This window comes from Pan troglodytes, chromosome 14 (assembly GCF_028858775.2).
Source record: "Pan troglodytes isolate AG18354 chromosome 14, NHGRI_mPanTro3-v2.0_pri, whole genome shotgun sequence".
Taxonomy (NCBI): domain Eukaryota; kingdom Metazoa; phylum Chordata; class Mammalia; order Primates; family Hominidae; genus Pan; species Pan troglodytes.
The window spans coordinates 84,165,139-84,184,836 of record NC_072412.2 but is presented as its reverse complement, the minus strand read 5'-3'; the positions used below and the strand labels follow the sequence as shown (position 1 = coordinate 84,184,836).

At 36.7% G+C, this 19,698-nt stretch overlaps 1 protein-coding gene, 1 long non-coding RNA gene and 1 pseudogene across 5 annotated transcripts in view; 1 reads left to right on the top strand and 2 right to left on the bottom strand.

Moving 5' to 3' along the window:
• The window catches only part of LOC134808141 (uncharacterized), a 562,219-nt gene that overhangs the window by 112,144 nt on the left and 430,377 nt on the right, over positions 1 to 19,698 (bottom strand). The window lies entirely within an intron of this gene.
• Positions 1 to 19,698, top strand: part of POU4F1 (POU class 4 homeobox 1) — a 217,168-nt gene that overhangs the window by 99,988 nt on the left and 97,482 nt on the right. The gene's annotated exons all lie outside the window — the stretch shown is intronic.
• The window catches only part of LOC100608804 (elongin-C-like), a 51,674-nt pseudogene continuing 43,475 nt past the window's right edge, over positions 11,500 to 19,698 (bottom strand).

Genomic DNA, 19,698 nt, shown 5'->3' with positions numbered 1-19,698 from the left:
TGTGTAATGGCCTGGAGCAAGATGACCTAGTTTTGACCTTCACCATAGTTGTCTTGAGTTAAAACTGTGTGATAAGTGAATTTGTATTTGGCTCATTCCATCTTTTTTCTTACCTCCCTTCCTTTCATTTGCCCAGACTGTGTGGTCCTCAGTTACTTAGCATTCTCCAGCTGTCTGCTGGCTGCTTAGAATCTTCCACTAAAGCATCACCACTTGGGCCTTCCTAGACTCCAGCTCTTTCCCTCTGCTCTTTCCAAATAGATCTGCTTTGTGTTCCATACCTAGTATTCATAGATGATGGAACCTAAGATGATTTATTTTTTTAAATGTGAGCCATGAAATTCCTCACCTACAATGATTAGCATTGTGAGAGTTTCAGAGACTCTTGAAGAGTAGAAGGGTGAGATATTTTCAGGTTAGAGAGTAATCTGGATTTATGTCCATCATGTCTGCAAATCCAAGTACTTTCTTAACACATTTGGCTAACTCAGAAGTATGACTGGGAGTAAAGCAGGAAGAGTGGTTGATTCCCTGGAGCACATGGCACGCCTTCCCTCAAGATGGCACTTTTCAAAAAACATTTTCAATGTCATGGCTCACATTAAAAAAATTATTTATGGCATGGTGATTTTAAAAACCATGATAAAAAGACGGCTTTAGAGTAAGCAGAGTGACAGAGAAATGAAGGCAACAGCTTGGAGAAGGCCAATGTTCTTTCTTCCTCACCAATCAGTCAGGTGGGCTCACCTGCCAACCTGGCCCCATCCTGAAGGTGGCTACCCCGATGTTAGAACCTGGAATTGGCTCTGGACCAACTGTGAGCTCCTCCAACTGACCAGAGCCTAAGCTGTTTTGGGAACTCCTTGGAATTTCTAGAACATTCGCTTCCAGCATTTGTCATCTTCAGGGGAAAATTCACCGACTAGGAAAGCTTACCCTTTAATACACACATGTTAGCAGAGTTTGATCTCTACTGACAGAGCAAAGAGAATTTCAGGCATTATGATGTTGCTGAGGAACTATGAGTTTTGAAAAGCAGGCAGTGTTCCTGAATAATTCTGGATCTGGATACTCATCTAACAAATTTTAATGGCACACCTGTTGAGTTAATGTATTGAAGATAGAGGAAAGCAAAAAGGGCATGGGGATTTAAGAATCTTACACTCTAGTGGCATGAAAGCCTGCTATAAAATTGAAATCACTGTATAAATTAGTTACTGGTTATAAATTGCTACAAACACTTCAATAAATATTTAACAAATATCTTTGTATTCTGAGCATTGTGCTTGGTTCTGGGAACACTTAAGAATATTAAGGTATGTAAAATAAAATTTCTTTCCCTGAAGAGTTTACAATTTTGGATAGACAATTATCTAAACAAATAGCCAAAATGTCTAGAATTAAGCTCTTTAAGAGAGGTAGATACAAAGGACTTCAGGAGCACTAAGAAGGGTACCACTAACTACTTGAGAAGGTCTAGGGAGGCCTCTACTAAGGAGATGGTGTTTGATTTAGATTTGAAGGATGAGAAGGAATCTATATGGTAGAAGACAGTCTGGGTAGATGGAAGAAGGGAAATCCAAGGTGTGTGTGTGTGTGTGGGGACATTTCCAAGGTCTGGAGTGCTGTGCATTCATTCATCTGCACAGGCATGAGAAGAGTTTTGCACATGAGACACATACAACTCCATAACTCCTCTGAAACTAACACGATGGGCCAGTTTTCTTCCTTCATACCTGGGTTTATTCTGATATAATATCTTGGCCTTCACCAGTAGCTTACTTATTAGTACATTAACAATATGTTTGTATTTGCATAAATATCTCTTGCAAAATGTGTTAACAGCTCAAGTGTAATATAGCAATAGTGTGTAATGTGGCACATATACACCATGGAATACTATGCAGCCATAAAAAAGGATGAGTTCATGTCCTTTGTAGGGACATGGATGAAGCTGGAAACCATCATTCTCAGCAAACTATCGCAAGGACAAAAAACCAAACACCGCATGTTCTCACTCATAGGTGGGAATTGAACAATGCGAACACATGGACACAGGAAGGGGAACATCACACACCGGGGCCTGTTGTGGGGTGGGAGGAAGGGGGAGGGATAGCATTAAGAGATATACCTAATGTTAAATGACGAGTTAATGGGTGCAGCACACCAACATGGCACATGTATACCTATGTAACTAACCTGCACGTTGTGCACATGTACCCTAAAACTTAAAGTATAATAAAAAAAAACAAAACATACAATATATAATAAAATAGAAAACATTTATATCAATGTAATATAAAATTATCTCTTTAGAAGATAGATGTTATCACTTAGTCAAGTTTTCAAAATGCCTTAGGTATGTAAGAACTCATATGCCCTTAGGTATGGCACTTTTGTCTCTATATTATCTTTTTAAAACATAGCTCCTGAAATTGTCGGCTATATTTCCTTTTCTATGCTATTATTTCTTGGAGGTCTGGATATAGAAATCCAAGGGAACTTTTGGCTCAGAGAATTGGACAGGAATCTCATGCATTGGTACATTGACATTTCACCCAGCAAATTATGATTGGTTGGTAAATGTGAATTCAAGTTTAAGCAGAGAAATGTCTGCAGAGATTTGCAATCTATTTTGATGGCCCCAAATGTCACATTTTCTTTCCTTTAGAAAAGAATAGTTCTGTCCTTCAACACCTTTAAAATTCAGATCTTTAACATTCCATGATCCTTTGAGTTTGTAGTTGGTGAAACTGGAGTTTTCCATTTCTTCTCTTACGCTATAGTCTTCACCCTTCATTTCATCAAACTCATAATCTATGAGTCTTTGTCATTAATATTCTCTTTTCATAACCCTCTTCCACCTCTTCATTATGATCCAATCATTTGAGGACTTCTCTACCTACAATTTGCCCCAAAAGATCCTCTCATTTCTCTTTGTCCATATTTTTCCATTTATTTCCCTTTCTTTCTCATGGCTGTATAGACCCTGAACTCCTCTGCTTTCTCATCATCCACTAATTAGCATGTCTCCATGGTAACAGACAGTTGCAGAGCGGGAATCATTCTCTCTATCGGCTACTGCTGAGCAACCTCTGGGCCTAGCAAGGAGGGGCCTTGACCCGATTAAGATAGGAAGACTTTTCTCTTCTTGGCAGGAGAGGATCCATACATTTCAGAGAAGGCCCTGTTTCCTCAGGGAAAGAATAAGTCAATTTGGTTGAAAAGGAGTGTATACTTAATCTCAGGCATATGAAATCAAAGTATGAAATAAACGAAGAAAATATCCAACAAGATCTAGGAAAAATATCTAATGTTGGATCTCTGCTTCTGGTTTGTAGAGATTAGCAGTGCTTTGATCTGGAAGATGCTATGAAGCAACTAGTAGCAAATATTTGGTAACTTTTACCTTCTAATTTTATATATACAATTCCATAACTGTGCCTTATGGGGCTGAATCTATGACAGAGAACAACCCTACTCCTAGTTTTATGAGGTTTATTCATATATTATAATTTTTTAATTTTATGGTTCCTATTTTCAGCTAGATTTCAACCCATAATCATATGCTTTCTAAACAGATATTATTGCATTAACTATTATTGGAGTTTCTGGTTGCAGTTCTTTATTGATAAGTTGCATAACATTATGCAGTTCATATCAGAACACATTTCCTGTATATTTTCCTATAGTTCAGAAGCTAGAAAAGATATTATTAGTTATAATTTATTAAGTGCCTGTTATGTATTAGGCATTATACTAGGTGTTTTGTGTTTAATGTCTCTGAACCTCATGCCAACTTTTCAACCTAAGATACCACTAGTCCAATTTTGTAATATGAAGAGACTGAGATTCACAGAGGTTAGGTAGTTTCCAAATAAAAAGCTAGTAAACACCTACTGCTGGAATCCTGGATACCTGAAACCAAGTCTGTATAAGTATGCATTACCTATACATTCTCATATAAAGATCTTTGTGTGATAATTAGAAAGCTATATAGATTTGAAACTGTAGACTTCTGCTTTCATCCAAGGGAGACTGATGTTTGAGGTCTTCTCAGTTGGAAGCTGTAGCCCCTTAGGAAATGATAACCTGAAGCAGCAGGTGATTTTCCTGGATGTCAAGAAATGAAATGTTTTAGCAACGTATGAAACCCACAAGAGTAGGAGTGTGATGCCTGAAAGCATAGCTTATGATGTAAGCTTGTGTAAATTGGATGGAAAAATTTTACCCCCAGACATGTAAACCAGGGATGCCAATGCTATCCTGGGAACTCTGCCATTGATAGCAAGCGGGGATGGACGACTCGTGTCTGCTGGAAGAGTGCAAGACTTTCATCCTCTTCTTCCTTCAAAGTTTATGATGAAAAACATTCTTTTTCCAAATATGAATGAGATGTCACCAATTTGTATACTGCATTTCATAAACTGAAGATCAACTTACATCTCAAAGTTGATTTAAATCATGAAGACTTTTAACAAAATGACATCAGGCCGGATGTAGTGGTGTGCACCTGTAATCCCGGCTTACTTGGGAGGCTGAGGTGTGAGGATAATTTGAGCCCAGGAGTTCAAGATCAGCCTGAGCAACATAGAGAGACCCAGTCTCAAAAAAACAAAAACAAAAACACCACCAGAACAACTCCATCTAAGGGAGAAAGTACATGTATTGAATGACTTCTATATGCCAATTACTGGTGCCAAGTGCTTTCATATGTTATCTGTTATAAGAGCATGTCTCTCAAATCTCTTTCAGCAGGGAGCATAATTGTCTGGCCCCAGCTGTTGTGTTCTGAAATCCATCACCAAGTTTGTATGGAGGCCAAGCTTCCCACGGCTGCTCCCAGCCGATGATTGAGTGTGGCAGGGATGCTAAGGCTGATCTGTTTCTGGGAAATGGAGAATTCTCTGACAGGTGACTTAAGCTTGACAAGTACTTCCCATTGGCCTTGCTGAACTTTCTTAGAACCCCAGTCAGGAGGCTCTCGCCCAAGCCTTCCCTCTCACCTTCACAGGGGCCAGACTGCATTGTGGTCTATCTCTCAGCCTACTCTGCTTCCTTCCCGTTTTATCTCTCAGATGTTTCCCTGAATGAACTCTCTTAATGCCTGCTTCTTGGAGGAGTTAAATCAACACATTATCTAATTTAACCTTCCCAATCTCGTGAGCTATTTATGGTGATAAGAAATTGAGCCTCAGGGCATTTGCAATACTCGTTCAGGCCACCCAGCTAACTAGTGACAGGCTTTAAACCCAGCTCTGTCTGCTCTCATGGTCCTTTGACATTTCCCATTGTACCATGCTGCCTAGGATGCCTTCTTGTACTCACCACTATTTTTTTAGCTACTTTATCTGATGACAAATTGCTTAGTAAAAAAGGGAATAGGTAAAATTTTTTCTCAAGCTCCCTGAAAAAAAAAAAAAAAAAAAAACCTGGAAGGAAACAAGTTGTTAATATAAAATGTTCAGCCTTTTCCTAGAATAACTTAACAGTTTGAGCTTTCTTATCTGTGTCTGTGACAGGGAGCTGTCTGGCTACATGAATATGTTGTTTTTCTTTCTTTCTTTCTTTCTTTTTTTTTCTAACACCGCTTCTTAGGTAAATCAGAGCTGCAAGTGCTGTATCTATTTTTCAGAGATAGCATGTGAATTTGTGACATTCCCTGGGGAGTTTGAGGTCTAGAAACCAATGAAGAGATCACAATGAAACAGGAGCGTTATGTTTTCAAGTTCGAGGGTGATTATTATCTGAAAGTCTTAGCGTTGCTTAAAAGGCAGTTCTTCTCATTTGGATCAGGGAGCAGTGTGAATTTTCCGAAGGCGAGAAGGCCTTCCTAGCATGAATAAAAGCTGAGTACAGAGTGGGGCTGCAGGCTGCTTGTGTTACTGTGAAGGCTGCCAGTGAAAGCCAGGGTAGCTGGCTCCAGGGATGCTCCAGGAACTGGAACCAATTCCTAATTAATCAAGAACCCAGTAGGGGAGTGAAGAAAACAAAGGGGGACTTTTACTTTTTTTTCAGCCCTCCCTCTTTTCCAGGGGCGGGTGGGGGGGTAAGAAAAAAGAAAAGAAGAGAAAAAAAGTACAAATTACTGCAGTTCTCTCCAAAACCTGGTGAGGGTCCAAGAGGACAGGGAGCCTGAGGACCTCCACCTGAGGAGCTTCTTGAAGATGCTGTATCTAAGATCTTTAGTGCCAGGAGAACATTGACATTTTCACCTTTTACTTTGCAGGGCATCTTTTCATGTGATTCAAGAAACTTTATCCTTCTCAGAGTTGTGCCTCTGGTGTTATGAGAGCTACAAGACCCCTGCTGCCAAGCCAGTCTCTGTTTCTCTGTTCTAGGCCCCAAATAAGGGCAGACCCCCTTGATACTTGTGTGATTTATTTCTCTGGGATGTGCCTTCCACAGACGCATTAGCTCATTGATGAAGGCTACCACTGTTGGTCTTAATCTGCTTCAATATTCCCTTTAACTTGATAGTGTCTTGCCTACTTCTCCAGCTTCATCTCTTATGCCTTCTTCACATCACACATTTGTGAAAATATAGTGCTTTCCATTCTAGAACCTTCCATGTTCCCTTATGTCACATGCCTTTTCTCATGCTGTGTCTTTTGCCAGCAGTGTCCTCCTGCCCCTTATCATTGCCTACACTCTTTTCCCATTTGGTGCATGTCTGATTCCATTAAGACTGAGTTCAAATGTAACCTCCTCAGTGCCAGCTTCCCTGACCTCCCCAGACTCAATTAATAACTTTGTTCTTTGCATATTTCAGTAATTTTGTTGAGTTGAAATTAATTTGCTTTTCTATGAAGTACAGATTCAAATTCAGTACTTTGTTCACTTACTTACTACTAAGTGCCTGGCATAGAAATGGTCATTTTTATATGTAGCGTTTCTTAAATTTTTATTTGAAAAAAAAAAAACTAGAGACAATGATTCCTTTGGATGGAAATGAACTATTAATATTACTGCATTCTGAAATTACTATGGACTCGTCAGAAGAAGGTATGACTGGAGAGATGAAGGACAATTTTAGTCACTGGTAATGATCAAAACAAAACAAAACAACAACAAAAATCCTTGTTATGTAAAATCTCTGATTTTCTCAATACCCTTTGGAAGATGTTCTGGAAAATTGTGAGCCTCACTTCCAGAGAGCCTCTGCAACTCCAAGACACATGTAAATAATCTTCCTCGTAGGTCTCTTTGGAAGCTGCATTATACTATCACAGTTGTGTGAGCTCTGGGGGCTTCCAGTGTCAACGCACAGACCCTGCCTGGTCCCTGTCTAGATGGCCACCTGAGCTATGAACCCCTCAAACTCAGTCACTCCTTCCTGTACAGTCTAGGTAACAGCCAGTATACCAGCATAACACAAGAAGTACCACTATTTAATGCCTATTGGAATTTTGATCCACTTCTTAACACTCTACTCCAAGCTGTAAGGAGTGGATAGTCAGCTCCAGAAAGCAATCATCAATCTGAAAAATACCTTTTATTTTTCACTAATAGAACCATCAAAAAACATCTTTTGGAAATGACAACTCTGCTTTGAATTGACGACATAGACCAGGGGCTGGTCAACCACAGCTTCTCTATCACATCCATCCTGCTGCTTGTTTTCCTAAATAGTTGAAACACGCTCATGTCATTTATTTACATATTGTCCAAGTCTGCTTTCACATCTTAATGGCAGAATGAAGTAGTTGCAAAAGAAACTGTGTGGCCCATGAAGGCTAAAATATTTGCTATTTGGTCCTTCACGGAAAGTTTGCCAACTCCTGACGGCAATCCAGAGTTCTGCCAGAAACCATAAATGCAAACTCGCCAATACCCATTTATTGCTCAAAGTCTGATTCTGATAATATATTTCTCTCAGAATGCAGCATCAGGAAAGCCACTTGTGAGTTTGTAATCTTAGGAGCACTGTGAATCACATAATGGATTGTGTTTCCTCTTTAGCTTTGGCTATTAGAATATGCTGAGCCAAAGATTGTCATCCTCTGTAGAGAGGTAGATGGTACTTATCTCTACCCACTTTTAGATTTTCCTACTTTTAAATCCTCTTCACTCTGATTTCCTATTAACTTTTGTCAGATGACCTTGCATGTACATTTTTTTGAGAAAAAATTAGACATAAATACATATGTCAGTAGGGCATACCCTCTGCACTTTCACAGTTGATTGTCTAGAATTAGCTGCTTGAATGTCTGCTTCTATCTCCTAGTTTAAACACCCTTTGGGGGATTTTTTTTTTGTTTGCTTATTTACTTTGTTTTTGTCTTTTTTGTTTTGTTTGTTTGTTTTGGTAGTGGATTACTTTTAGAAAGTATTTATTTCAGAGACCAGCACATTTTCAACTTAAATGAATTGTCAGTTGTAGTATAAATAATAGTGTCTTCAAGGTGCCTGAACTTGACTCCTTGGTTAAAATAAATTACTTAGTTTTCATGCTTTTATTAATAAAATAATAATTACTATTTAATACTAAAATAATAATTGTTACTATTTAATAAGTGCCTAGTATTTTCTGGGTGCTTATGTATATTGTTGAATTTTTTCCTTGTAGCAGGCATGGTGGGTCTTAATATTTCTACTTAATAAGATAGTAACAATAAGCCTCAAAGAGACGACATACCTTCCTTGGAGGGAGTGTACAGTGTTACAGCCAGTGATGCCTGCAGGAGTCAAGTGATGTCCATGAATGAAGCAGGTGGGTATAATACAATCTGGAGCCATGGGGACCTATGAGTGCATGCTTTGTCTGAAGGGACAGCTGCTATCCAGGTGGCCAACCACTGTCATATTCAAGTATCAGCTTGCTATTGCTTGGGTTCCCAACTTATCAGAAACCAGAAATCCAGACATTAGGTGAAATATTTTAATTTTAAAAACACTGTTTCAAAATAATGAAACATGTTGTGGATTAGGTTTGGCACCCAGGCTACCAGTCTTTAAACTTGGTGATGACCACAGGCCACTGGGCCTGATCAGTTGGGCCTGAATCCTAACTTTACCACATTTTGTGTTACCTTGAGCAACTTAACCTCTCTAAGCTTCAGTTTCATCAACTAACAATGAGGCTAATAGTAGTATGAACTTATTGAGATTTGGTAAAATGTTTAACCTATGCCTGTCACATAAAACATACTCATTAAATGGCTAACCATTATGTTATGGCTAAGTAATTTCTTACTTGGAAGTTATCATCAGGCCTTTATGACCTCAAAACCACATCCTTTTCTCCCAGTATAATCCTGTCTCTCATAATTCAGTGTTTCATTTTTTTTATTCCTAACTCTAGTTTGCTAGTTGTTTATCATAATAGAAGCAGACCAACAATTTTATGAGCCATATAAACATTTGTACTAAAAAGTATAATTGATTGAATAAATTATTCCTTTCAATTTTGTTCAAAAAGTCATTTTTAAAGTTCTTGCGATTTCCTCTAAATTAAAAAAGTTAAATTTCTCTTTATAAATGCATATACAGCTCCCATTGATTTCAGTGGGAGTCAAGAATCCAAGGATAGAATCTAGCCTGAAGAATTTTAATTTCCTGTTTGTTTACAGCAGGAGATAACAAAAATGGTATGTTTGCTTAGAGTGTATCAACATTTAGTATTCTAGCTAGCTGGGTCAAGTACAGTATTATGACTGAAGTTGACAGCAAAGGGTTTCTTCATTTCATGAGTAGACCTGAAGTTGCATTCTTACAAATGAGCAAACATAGCTGTAGGTATCAAAGATAACAAGCAATATTGAGTAGGAGAAAGGATTTCACTGGGGTGAGAAGGGGAAACAAATATGCATTACAGTTGTTAAGTAGATTTTTTCCTGTGTCTTTTCTTCTGACTGATATTTTTATTAAGGGAAATGATTAACATAGTAAAGAAATATTTTCTCTAATAAGAATTTTTTTATAGGGAACTTTATTCACACTACCTGGAGGGTTATTCTGTCCTGACACAGTTGAGTAAAACAGTATCATTTCAAAGTACAGTGGCAGGATAGAGCAATGAACAAAGAACTCGTTTTGGGAACGAAGGACCATAGGTTCTAGTCTCAGTTTGGCACACAAATAATTGTGATTTTGGGCAAATCACTCTCTGTTGATTGGAGATAATAAACCCATTCTATCAATAGTGAGAATATCTGTGGAAGATTTTTGTTTTTAAATAAAAGTACAGTATTGTTGCTATAGTTATTTTTATGTGATGATGGTGATGGTATAGAGCAGATATGAAATTGTAAGCACTAATCTACTAAGGAATTAAATAGTTTCAATTTCTTCAACAACAGAGGAGACATACACTGTCAATTACGTACATTTTGATTTTGACCTCCCAGAAATAAATAAGTTAAGGCCATTCATCTTTTTTTTCACTGAGAAGTAAGAGGCATTTTGTGGACAATAAAAAGAGTAAAAATGAACGGCTTGTGGATAGAACAAGAAATAAGGAATAAGTAACATGAGTAATGTAAAGTGGAGATAACTGAGTGTAAGTAAAAGCAATGCTAAGCAGCCTGAAGCCCCTAGTGGTGTATAATTTTGATAGCTCAGTTAGCTGATTTCTCTCTTTCTCTTTCTTTCTTTCCTCCTCCTCCCTTCCTTCCTTCCTTCCTTCCTTCCTTCTTTCCTTCCTTCCTTCTTTCATTTTTTTTCACAGTACTTAGCAGTCTGGACACAGGAGCAGAAAGACAAATTCTATGTATTCATATGGCACTGGTGACTATTTGGGAGGAGATTCAGGAACATGACAAGAGGGCAAACATATTAATGAATTTGGAAATAGAATTCTTTACTTGGCAGACAATGTGTTTCAAAAACAGTGGAAAAGGAAGTGAGAAATGAAATCTAAAGAGAGTAGTCATTGTGGTAAAGGAAATGTACATTAGTCTTTGATGTCTGGAGATGTCTTTATTGTGCTCGATATGATGATTTAGCTGGGTATAAAACTTCAGGTTAACTTATTTTCTTCCAGAAATTTGAGAAATGCCATTGTATTCTGACATATACTGTTGCTGAAGGGAAATCTACTGTAATTGTTGCTCTTTTGTTGGTATTTTCTCTCCAGCAGCTTTTAAGATCTTATTCTTATCCTTGATATTCTGCAGGTTTCAAATCATATGCTTCAATGTATCATATTTTCATTTATTGTGGGACTCAGGTATTCCTTCAACTTTGGAAAATTCTTGACTATATGTCTTTAAATATTATTTTTCTATAATTGAAAAAATGGAATGCCTGTTTCACAAATGTTGCATATCTTTATTCTATCTTCTATGACTTTTTGAAGTCTTTTCTTTTGTCTATCGATGATGAATTAAAAATAATTTTCACAGTATTATCTTTCAGTGTTTAGATCTTATCCTTTGTGTTTAAAACAAACTTCAATAACATTTTTAAAAAATTCTAAGATATCTAGCAAGTTATTTTTATATCAACTTGTTGTTTCTCATTTCTGCCTGATTTTATTTTATATTTCTTTTCCATTTCTAATATTTTTAAAAGTTTATAATTCACAAATATATAACTTAGTTATCCCAATGCAAACACCTCTGTAACTCTGATGTAAGTCAAGAAATAAAACATTGCTGGCATCCCAGAGTCTTTTTTTTAGGCCTCTTTCTAATCACCACCCTGTCTTTTCCACACAAAAAAAACCACTATCATAAATTCTGACATCATCATGTAGATTTACCTGTTTCTGAAGTTTGTATAAGTGAAATCATAGAGTATATATTTTTGGTATCCAGTTTCTTTCACTAAAATTTATGCTTGTGATATTCTTCTATCTTGTTGCTGAAGGCTATAGTCCATTAATTTTCATTGTTATTTAGTATTCAACTGTATTGATATACTGCAATTTAATTATCCATTCTAATGTTAATAGACATTCTGATTTTTCCTAGTCAGGATTTATTATGAATAATGCTACTATAATCATTCTTGTACATGTCTCTTGGTGCACATGGCATACATTTATGTTAGGTAAGTATGTAGAAGTGCTAGCTCAAATAATATGCATGTCTTCAGCTGTAGTAGATAATGCCAATTGTTTACCGAAGTTAATTTACCAATTTACATTCCTATGAGCAGTATATGAGAATGCTTATTGCTTCACATGCTTGTTAGCACTTGATATTATTAGTTGATTTTTAGTTTTAACCATTCTGTTAGCTGTGCTGTGATACCTCGTTGTGAGGTTGACACCTTTACATATATTTATCCTTTCTTTGGATAGCATCGGTTATGAATGCCTGTTTAAGTGTCCTACTCCTTTTTTCATTAGATTGTCTGTTTTTCTACTTGGTTTTTGTTAGTTCTTTATGCATTTTGGATGTGAGCTCTTTGTTGACTCAATTGCTGAAAATGTCTTCTGCCATGTGCTAAAGCGAACTAAATATGGCCTGAGAAGGACTGCATACTTCTATATTTGAGTCTTTGTGGACAAACTGCAACCTAACTTAACAGGTAGAGAAGACTGAAAACCTAATTTAGGAGTATGTGCCTGTAACAACAGCTGAGTCTTGGCCAATCCCAGCAGCCATACTTCAACCACTCGTACACTGCTGAGTGTTCAAACTGTGTTCAAATAAGGCAAACGCTGAGCTGTAACCAATCCAGTTGTTTCTGTACCTCACTTCTGATGTCTGTACCCGCTTCCCTTTTTTTGTCTATAAATCTTCTTCCACCACGTGGCTGCACTGGAGTCTCTCTGAATCTGCTGTGATTCTGGGGGCTGCCCGATTCACGAATTGTTCATTTAGAATCAATTATACACCTTTAAATTTAATTAGGCCGAATATTTTATTTTAACACATGTCATAGCTTGCCTTTTCATACTGCTGATAGTTTCTTTTATTTCTGATCATCAGAAATTCTTAATTTAATATAACACAATTCATCATTGTTTTCGTTAATGACCTGCTTAAGATCATTTTCCTTTTCCAAGGTCATAGAGATACTATTCTGCATTATTTTCCATTATTATTATTTGCCATTCATCTACATATCTACAAACTACTCAGAATAGATTTTTTTCCCACGGTAAAATGTAGAGAGCATTTTTCCCTTTGTGAATATTCAGTTAGCCTAACACCATTTATTGAAAAGGCTACCCTTTTTCCACCTTTATTATAAATCAATGTCTACATAAATAAGTATCTGTTTCTGTGTTCTCTATTTTCTTCCATTGATCTATTTGTCTATTGTGTACCATCAACACACCATTTTAATGTTAGAGCTTTATAATCACTAACATAAGTAGATAGAGCTTTATAATAATCGCTAATATAAGTAGAGCAAGCTGTCTTACCTTTTTCCTCTTTAAGGTTATCTTGATCATTCTTGACCTTTTGCATATCCAAATATACATTTAATATTACTTTTAGAATCAGTTTGTCAAGTTACACACACACACACAATATTTAAATTACATTGGATCTATAGATAAATTTGGGAGAACTGGCATCTTTACAATATCAACTCTTTACTCCATCAGCGTGGATTATCCTGTAAGCATTTAGATTTGTTTTTATTTCTGTTAATATTATTTTATAGTCTTATGCTTAGATATTTTGTATTCACTTATGTTTATTTCTAGGTATTTGATATATTTTGCTCTTATTTTAAATGCTATCTTTTAAATTTTCATTTTTGGTGTCTCTAGTATACACAAATTTAATTGACTATGGTGCAACAGCCTTTATTCATGAACTTTGCAAAATTCATTTTTTTCTCCAAAATTTTATTCTGGAAATTTTCAAACATATAGAAAATAGACTTGTGTAACAAACTTTTATGTGCCCATTATCCATCTTTAACCATTACAGTAAGTTTTTGAATTTCCTTAACTCATATTTAATTCTAATACTTTTTTTATATTCTTTTGTATTTTCTATGTACACAAGCATACTATTTGTAAATAATGGCAGTCTGATTTCCTTCTTCTGAGGTTATTTATTCATTTATTTGCTATTCATGCTGCTGAGGATATTCAGAACAATGTTGAAAAACATTATAATAACATTCTTACTATGTTTGTGAGCCTGACCATTCCTTTTTGTTTTCATCAAATGACACTTACAGAAGATCAATTCTTATGTATTTGTCATAAAAATCAATGTCTTAACTAAGTTAAAGCATGTTTATGCTGAAATATTTGTATAATCTGAGCAATGCTAGCCATAAGTATAATAAATTCAGAACAAGTTTTTTTTTAAAAGGCACTACAAACATGTCAGTAGGTAGTCTGTGTATATATGTGGTACTTACACATTTAAACTTAATTCTCAGCATTTACTATACAGTTACTTCTGTAACTTAAAAAAAGTCTCACCAAGGGATAAGGTATAACAAATTGGCATATTTGTTAATTTTTTAGTTTGTGAAAATATCTTGAACTGATTTATTTATACAGGGACCAAATTTCAACTCTGACAGTAATCAGCTTTTCAATGAACTTCATAGTTTGCAACTGCATAGAGGCAACAGAAAATATGAAAGAATTTCTAACTATGGGAATTACATGTTTAAAAAATTTAGCGTTGTATTAGATTTTATTTTATTTAACATTCTAGGGAGTTCACAGCCATCAGCAATTTCAATGTAATTTTAGGTGCAATTGGGAATTTGGCATTCTCAGTAGAGCTGTTAGTATAGAAAACCTTGTAGATGGAATAAGTACATTTAATAGCACATGTGAAGGGATCGTTCTAAAATTCACTTCGATGGCTTCATTTTCCACAACTGAACTGGGTCGCTCAACATGGGTGTTATTGTTCCTGATGTTAGGGCATATTCTCTTTTTACAATAAAATTATGACTGTCAGAAGATTTTAACTTGACATATGTAGCATCTCTGCCTCCACAACCTCCATAGGATTGTTTCTCTCCATCTATTATGTTCGTGTGAAATCCTATTTCATTGCCTTAGGAACCACAATAGTTTCTTGTCAGTCACTGCAGCTGGGTTCCTGTGCTTGGCCACAGCCCCTACTCAAGGGCCAGCTCTTCTCCTTTTCCTGATATATATATATATATATATATACACACACACACAACATATATTCTATTTATATTTATTGAATATAAATTCTATTTATATTTATTGAATACACATATATGTGTATATATATATACACATATATTCTATTTATATTTATTGAATATTCAATACAATATATAAAAATATATCCAAAATGAAGAGTAATAACATAGGTTTAAAAATATACATATTAAAATATATATTTAAAAATACGTTAAAAATATATTTTAAGCCTATGTTATTGCTCTGCATTTTGCATCAATGTGTGACTATTGTGTCATTTTGACCAGAAGCCAAGTTTGGGGTCACTGTAGCAAAAGGTGGAGGAGAAACTGGAGGCGAGTAGGCATGGACACAAAGCAATTGTGTAAATCTTTGGGACTGAGCTGGCACCATACAGAATGGAAGAACAATCTTCTAAATCAGCAGGCTAAGCTAGAGACCTCTGAATCTTCACCCTGACTCAGACTTCTGGGGACTAAGGATGTGTTAGAAAAGGGCAGGTCTTAATTTAACTTAAGAAGTTCATAGAACTTTCTGGAAAGGATTAGGACTTTTTTCCAATAGAGATGAGATTCTGAGAGGCCTGGATTAGAATCTAGGTATGGTGTGTCAAGATGGGTGTGTCAGGATGGGAGGGGGACACAGGGTCCCACTAAGACACACATTGAGCTGGCAGTTATCATGAGAAGAGGACTGATATTGTGTACTTACAAGATTTATGGAAATGCACTGGGGAATGGCAATCAACCTTTAGAAGGAAGTGAAGAGATGAAGAGAAGGAGTGTGAAAATATGTGTGCACAAGAGAGAAAACATACTAAATCAGAGAGTGAAAAAATGAATATTTCTGTGAGTCCACATTTTTTCCCAAAGCTGAAAGGATTTGTGGATGCATGAGTTGCTCCATGAAAATTATCCAGCATGTTGCTCACCCACAAGATTTGCAGGTCTATGGAGGAGTACAATAACGGCAGTGATGACAGTCATGTAAAATGACACTCATGTCTTCTTTTCAATATCAATAACACATAGAACTCTTCGTCCATCACATTTGATTTCACGTTTAATACAGTATGTAGCAGCTGAATATTTATATCCCCTTATAATTGAGAGATCAAGAAGGCACAACCTTACAATAACTGTGCAAGGGGAGGCTTTTATTCATTCACCCACTCATTCAGGTATTTAGAAAATATCTATTAAGGGCTTATTGAGTTCCAGGATGTAGTCTAGGCCCTGGAAGTACATCAGTGGGCAAAATCATCAAATTTAATTTGTAGTAAATGAGAATAAAAGGAAGAAACAGAAAAACTGTGTGTACTTCCTAAAGTGTTCTAGTAGTGGTGGAAGAAAAAGAACTAGGACATAGTCTTTTAATCACTAGTTTTCTGGCTCTTCCTTCAACTAATTCAGCTGTGAAACATAATATATATAGAACATACATATTTGTTTGCATGTGACTGCTAGGAGTTTGTGGGGGGTACACAAAAACAAATACAATCGGATTTCATTATTCAAGAGACACACAGTTTCAAAGGGAGACATATGCGTGATTACAAACAAAATGGTGCAAACACGACTTTGACAGAGCTAAATGCAGGGAACTCTGGAGCACATAGTAGATGCAGTTCCCTGTGCTGGAAGGAATAGGAAAGGCTTTTTACAAAGGACCTCTGAGCTGGCTCTGGAGACAGTGGGAACTGGCCAGTGTTGGTGGTGGAGGGAGCAGTGTTCAGGCTGGGAGAGGGAAATGTGCAAATACCTCTCTGACACGCTCCTAGTGCCACCATGTTGTTACCATCTCCTATTCTCATCTGCTGGCTTTCATGAAATTACGTTCTCTTTCTTCTTAATGGCCACACTAGAGAGTTTTTTCTTTGCCAGTCTCCTGTGTCTGTCAGAGCACAGGCCAATGATGAACTTTAGGTATGGAGTGTGCACTATGACTGGGAAGAAGCAAGAGGAAGCCTGCTGGAGTGCTGGAATGTTTTAGATCATGATGTGGGTGTTGGTTACACGTGCCAAACTCTATTCAGCCATATGCTTATTAGTGCATTTCCAGCATTTTACTATGTGCATACTAGATCTCAATGAAAGAAGGAAAAAAAAAAGACTCCTAACCCAATGATATTAATGTCAGTCCTATGATACTAATTTCTATATGGAGCAGTTTAGCACTTGGCATCGAATGTATTTTGTTTTGTTTTGTTTTGTTTTGTTTATTCTCTGTTCATTTCTTGTATGAGAATCTTTTCAGAAACCAGATTTTAAATGCCATTTAAGATCTCAATTTTTTCTTAGGCTCATTTGTCCTATTCTGTGGAATCTCTATGGCTTTGAGTTGGAAATATATAAACTCACACACGGGGAGCAATTGGTTTTATATTTTAGAAGTTTCCTTTGCATACAGCCTATGGAGCACATGTTTTTGTTTCTCTCTGTAAGTGCCCTGTGGCAGGGGATAATTCTACTATTTCTCTTTGTAGTGTCTGGGAGATTGAGCTGTGTACACAGTCTGAGTCCTCAATAAATATTGCTGAGAGGGAACAAGTGTGAATTTTTTTCTATTTTGATTTATGAGCTTCTTAGAAAGGAGAGGGGAAAGACCTAAATAGTATACTTAAGGGATCTTATTTCTCCCCATACCCCTTAAACAGATTAAAAGAGGAAAAGAAATAAAATACTCTTAAAGGTTGATTGAGGGATAAAACATCCACAGAACAAATTAGACTTACTCAAGTTTTATGCATCTCCAAATAGCAAGTTCATATAGATTTGCTGGAGTTTAGATATACGTGTCTGCCAAACAAGATAACTTTTAAGGAAAATAGTTTTTTTTTTTTGAATTCTTTTCAGGTCAGAAATTGAGTTTTTAGCTTAGCTTTTGCTCTTAGAAAATATCAGGAAAAATATGCCATCTATGTTGTAATTGTACAACAAACTCAACGAAGAGATCTCATTTCAGGTAAAGCAACTCAGAGGTCCCCCGAACCTCCATGTAAGCATAAAGAAAACTGTATTAGTCTGTTCCCATGCTGCTAATAAAGACATACTCGAGACTAGGTAATTTATAAAGGAAAGAGGTTTAATTGACTCACAGTTCCACATGACTGGGGAGGACTCAAAATCATGGCAGAAGTCGAATGAGGAGCAAAGTCACATCTTACATGGCAGCAGGCAAGAGATTGTGTGCAGGGGAACTCCCCTTTATAAAACCATTAGATCTCATGAGACTTATTCACTATCACAAGAACAGTATGGGAAAGACCCGCCCCATGATTCAATTACCCTCCACCAGGTCCCTCTCATGACACCTGGGAATTATAGGATTCAAGATGAGATTTGAGTTGGGACACAGACAAACTATATCATAAGCATGATTTTTTTTCATGTTGCTCTTACTTGGTGATATTTGAGGCCAGCCAAGGCAAAACTTATTGAGCACTTTCAGAACCCTTCTAGAGCTCTCTTTTTCTTGGTGATCCCTGTATCTAATTCTCTCTTACTCCTACCAGAGTTGCCAGTGACCACACACTGGCCCTGTGGCCTAAGATCATTTGCTATAGATCCCCACCTTGGGCTATGCTGCATGTCATTAAGTAATGCTTGGTCATGCCTTCTCTATCTTTAATTCTTTTCCTTGGTATCCTGAACTTTGCCATCCAAAGATTATTTGTTGATTCCAGAACCAAACTATGCAAATATGTTTATGTATGCAATTTTTCTAATGCAAGATGTATTTATACTATGCTTCTCCTTTTTACTTTCTTTTTTTATTATTATACTTTAAGTTCTAGGGTAGATGTGCACAACGTGCAGGTTTGTTACATATGTATACATGTGCTGCGTTGGTTTGCTGCACCCATTAACTCGTCATTTACATTAGGTATTTCTCCTAATGCTATCCCTCCCCCATTCCCCCACCCCACAAAAGGCCCCGGTGTGTGATGTTCCCCACCCTGCGTCCTTTTTCATAAATCAAATGTGAAAGTGAAAATGCTTTGCTGGGCTGGGTGCGGTGGCTCACGCCTGTAATCCCAGCACTTAGGGAGGCCAATGCGGGTGGATCACAAGGTCAAGAGATTGAGACCATCCTGGCCAACATGGTGAAACCCTGTCTCTACTAAAAATACAAAAATTAGCTGGGCGTGGTGGTGTGCACCTGTCGTCCCAGCTACTCGGGAGGCTGAGGCAGGAGAATCGCTTGAACCTGGGAGGCAGAGGTTGCAGTGAGCAGAGATTGTGCCACTGCACTCCAGCCTAGCTACAGAGTGAGACTCCATCTCAAAAAAAAAGAAAAAAAAAAGAAACAAAGAAAATGCCTTGCTGCAAAACACAGAGAAAACACAGATAATAATTCACAAGAGAATAAAATGTTTTCAAAATCTCTCCACCATTAACCCCACACACATGCACATATACTCACACATGTACACACACATATATATACACACACATTACACGTATTACCTGCTTTTTCAATTTAAACAATATTTAATTAAAATGTTTCATGTCAGTAAATGTATTTCCATAACATTTTTCTTTGTGTCTGGAAAGCATTCCACTTTATGAATAAACCATCATTTTATCACTTTATGAATAAACTATCATTTATTTACAGTCTCTTACTGTTACACATTTTTG